Raw genomic sequence first — 4,953 nt, 5'->3', positions numbered from 1 at the left:
AATATACATATAGATAATAGATGATAAATATTATTTAAATTAGATATTTTAATTAGAAATTAATCTAAGAAAGTACAAAAGTTATTAATATTTTTATTAAAATGAGACAATGTAATATTTAAATTAACTAATTAAATGTTAAATAATTAATCAAATTTCAATTTAGTACAAGGCCAAAATGATAATTCAACTTTTCACTTTAGAGTTTCCCACTTATAATAATACGAGTCCTGGAAACGTGCCTTGCATGTTTTACCTCTGTTACTGTTAAAATTTTATATAGGATCAACTCTTGTTGATAAAAATTGTTCAACATTGTCTGAAGTACTCCTGTCTATGTTTTGTGCATATAAAATAAACTCTTTTTAGTGTTTACTTTCTGCCTAATCAGTAAAAGAGTTTACTTTCTGCCTAGAACTTAAATATCAACAAATTTTTTTTGGAGGGGGTATAATGAACAACTTCTAAGGCTAGAACAATATTTTTACTAATTAGAATTATCACTAAAAAATTATAACCCCTAAGGCCCCAAGGCTGAAGTTTCTTGGGACATAAACACTCCAACAATTATTAAAATAAGGAAAATGAACAAAGGACATAAAACAACAGGAAAAATAGCGACCAATAAAAAAAAATATTACATGAGAACTATTACATGAAAAATATTGCAATCAAATTAATTTGTTTTAAAAGAACTTAAGGAAAGTATACAATAATATTATATTGTAATGGAATCTTGAATCATTGTAGTAGAAGTGTTGAGGACAACACTTTTTTTGCAAAATCCTCGTGGCCACCAACTCTGTGTGAATGACAATATTAAGATTAGTAACTTCAAAAGAAAAATAAGTAATATTCAATGTGCATAAATTATGCATATTGTACACTATCCTAAGATGATAAACAACATAACAATGAAACAAAACTTATCATTACTTTTCTTGAATAAAACCTCAACATTCATAATATTTGACAAAAATAATAGAAAGAGGACTACCATGCTTATAACAGAATGGTCAATCTGGCGGTGTATCGACATCTTGAGCTAGTCAATGAAATATTTTAAACTATTTAGAAAGCTTTTATAAGTACAAAAAGTTACCATGAAATATAATACCTTCTTAGTTATGATAGATCAAGTATAAGGTGCTCGCTTGCATGTGCAATTAGCTATCCATTCATGATTACATCAAAATCGCGTATAATCAAATTTGATATTCTATAAAGGTGAGATGTAAGAAAATTGTCTACAAATCATACTATCGTTCAAAACAATCTAAATATATATCATAGAAATATTATTCGCTTCTACATAAAATTTAAGGTTTATAATAAAAATAAGTTAAAAAAGAAAAAACAAAGAGATAGATTTGCTAGTCAGGAAACATACCTCAAAGCTTGATGGTCTTTGTTGTTATTCATTTTCCAGAAATAATCTGAGAGTGACATCTCCTCTTTCTTATATTTCTATTTTTTTGTTATTAATTACCAATTAATTCAAATGCTAATTAATGGGGGTAAGCAGTAGTTGAGCTAGGAGATACAGAAGGCCTATTTGTTAATTAGTATTTAGGAGTTACAAAAGTTTTGAAAGTAAACGGATGTCTTTTCCTATTACATAGAGTAGAATCTTCGAATTAATAGAACCGTTTTTTTTTCTATTCATAGACTTGATTATGTTACACATTGATTTAAATTAAGATATATATATATATACTTTAAATAAATATAAAAAAATTGAGAAAAATAAATAAATGTTATTCTTGGCTTTAGAGACATGCCACATCAGCTGCTTCATGCTTCTCCTTTATATAAATATAATATATATAGATAGATTTTAAAAATTAATAAAAGATTTTTTAATTTAAAAAATTGGTGAAGGGCATTTTCGTAATTCAACTTTGAACTTGAATTCTTCCCACTTATAATAATATATGATGATATGATGAAGGGCATGGCGTTTCCCTTGCATCTTCAGCTAAATATATCATACATGCCCTGAAAAGCACGTGACTACAACAAGTAACCTGCAAAAATCAAAAACAGATGCAAGTTCAAACAAGTAACCTGCATCATTGGTTTGATCATATCGATCCTCCAATTCTTTCCAGTGTTCTACTGAATTACTAGCATACTCAACACTATCTGCAATTTCCCTAGAAAGAGAGTTGAGGATCAAGAAAGTTACCATATCGTCACATCTCTTCCATTGTCGTAGCTCAGGAGATGGCATATTTGGCTTCACACAGTCACCGGTGAAGAAACCTACTTTATTCTTCACAGAAAGAGAACACAGGACACCTCTTCTTCAGGATCTGTACTCAATTCCATCAAATGGTGCTAGTACGAACATTGCCCGGGATTGTCTGAAGGATGTACATAGAGTGGACTGGTTGCATCAACGGTCGATTGCAGTCCTACTCGGAGGGACGCCACCGTCAGTTTGATCGCCCATAGCAGAAAACAAAATTGAGATAAAAGGGGAAGAAACAGGGATTATCAATCAGAGGAGCAATCGATTGCAAACTGTCAGTGGAACATTGCGAAAGTAGCTCAGAAGAAGTAGAAGAAGAGCGAAAAGATAGATGGAGTGACGGAATCACGGAATTAGCAGTGTGGCTCTAATACCATGTCAAACTTCAATCTAGCTCAATGTTGAGCATCAATGGAGTAGCCGACTCCATTATTGATAGAGAGTGAGAGAGAGAGAACTAATTTGTGAAATGAGAAAAATGTATATTGCATTCATTCATTTCTCATGTGAAGTATATAGATACATGTGGAAAAAAAACAGCCAGATAACAGTCTGTCAAAAATATTATGGCAGAAAAAAATATACTCTCTAGGAAACACAAATTCCTTCCTCATTTGAACGATGAGAGAATCTCAATTTGGCTCTTTTGTTCCCAAACTTCCTCTCGGACAATCACCGGATGAAATCATTACAGTCGTCGGCAAAAATTGGGTTTTATAATCAACTAGAACGACTGATCATACATTCCAATCATAAAAATAAATTTTAAACCATAAAAATTGCACATAAAACTGGAAGAAAAAAAACACCGAGAAGGAGTTCTCATTTTCTACGGGAAAAAGCAGAGACTAAAGCTGCAATTATATATCAACTTAATTATGCTTGTTTGACATAGTTATTAATTCAATACAAGGCATTTCAGGTAAGTCTCAACTTACAATTTATGCATCAATAGAGGAGCACCATATTTGGGTTGCATAGTTATTAGACTGTGGAGCATGGGTGTATGAAGGAGATAGTTCAAACACAAAGCGTTGCAGAATCATAGCCATAGCCATCTTCGCTTCTATCATGCGAAGTTCAGTCCAGTGCATATCCTAGGTCCCGCGCCAAATGGAAAAAACGTCATTTGGCCCTTTGTTGCCTTTGAAATTCCTTCACTGAATCTCTCTGGCTTGAACTTTGTTGCATCTTCGCCCCATATTTCCTTGTCATGATGCACTAAAATTGTTGGCAATGACAGTATCACTCCTTCTGGTAAAGCTAGTTCCCCTAGCTTGGTTTTAGTTGTAATCCTTCGGTTAAGTGCAGCAGTTGGTGGATATAGCCTTAATGACTCGTGCAAAATCATTGTCACCTATTGTTAAAATGAGTTCAGCATTGAATTAGCATAGTAACAAGGAAATCAAGAACATAGAACCAAAGAAAGACTTCTAAAACTTGTGATCATAAACATTCCATGATATTTCTATGGCTATAAAAGTGTTCCATCAAGGGTAATTGGAATGTCAAAGATTAAATGTGTCATTTGAACAAACTAAAAAGAAAAGACCGTCACACAAAATGGAACAAAGGGAGAGTGTATAAAAATGAGTTCAACGCAAAACCTAAGTTCAAATCCTTAATCCGACACTAAATAAAAGTAACACCATGTTTTGCGGAGATGAAAAATTATAAGGAAGGTAAACAAGCTAAAATAACTTACAACTTTCAAGCGATTTAATCCATCAAATACTGGCATGCCATCTCCAAAAACTTGCAAAACCTCTTCTCTAGCACGAACTTGCCAGTTTGGATGCCTGCTTAACAAAATCATAGTCCATACAAGCCATACAGAGGTTGTCCCTTGTCTAGCAAAAAAGAACAATTTACACTCCTCAATAACATCTTTTATAGTCATACCGAAATTCTTGTTACCATGTTGCTCGATTTCTTTAAAGTTGGATTCTAATAATATGCCTAATAAGTCATCAGTATTGGCCTCCCCTGCCTTCATTCCCTTCACTCTTTTATCAATAATTCCCCTAATTGTTGCTTGAACTTCTCTCTCAATCTCCTTCATCCTTCTGTTTCTCTTAGTTGGCAAGAACCTACATTAGTTTAACAGGAAAAAAACATGTATATCATCATCAAATAATCACTGTTTTAAAATTCTTTTCCTGTTATATATGGATATAATTACGGGGAAGAAGGGTTTAAGTTATATACACACGTAAATAGTTTTTACTCTATCAATGTATTTTAACTTGTCATTGAAAGCACTATAGAAACATAAAACATAGGTATTAGCGGCGTACAACTTCCACAAAAACTTGTCGATGATCCTACTTAAGGACGGATTAGAAACCATTACCAAAAAATATTTTAGCTAGGGACCATTTAGCAACAAATTAGTGATGAGCTTTGTAATAAATAACTTAAACAGTTAAACTATGGAAAAATGGCGTTGTATTACCTCCATCCCGGAATATATAAGGTGCGAGAAACTTCAATGACATGCTTAGCTTGTTCTTTTTGAAGCTCAAATATCTTTCGACCTTCTTCATAGTTGCTCCCAAAGGCTGTGCGAGAAATAACATCACTAGTCAATCTTTGAAGGTAAGGCCATATATCGAGTTCGATGGACATTCTTTCATTGAGACAGCCTCCTCCCATTGACTCATTATTTCACTGCAGCTCAAATGAACTGCGTGAAGCAT

At 32.9% G+C, this 4,953-nt stretch overlaps 1 pseudogene; it reads right to left on the bottom strand.

The window, feature by feature from the left end:
* Window positions 1-2,777: 2,777 nt before the first annotated feature.
* On the bottom strand, window positions 2,778-4,953 carry LOC107025573 (annotated as a pseudogene).

The sequence above is a fragment of the Solanum pennellii genome, chromosome 7, assembly GCF_001406875.1.
Source record: "Solanum pennellii chromosome 7, SPENNV200".
In the NCBI taxonomy this organism is placed as follows: Eukaryota; Viridiplantae; Streptophyta; class Magnoliopsida; order Solanales; family Solanaceae; genus Solanum; species Solanum pennellii.
This window is presented reverse-complemented; position numbering and strand designations above follow the sequence as displayed.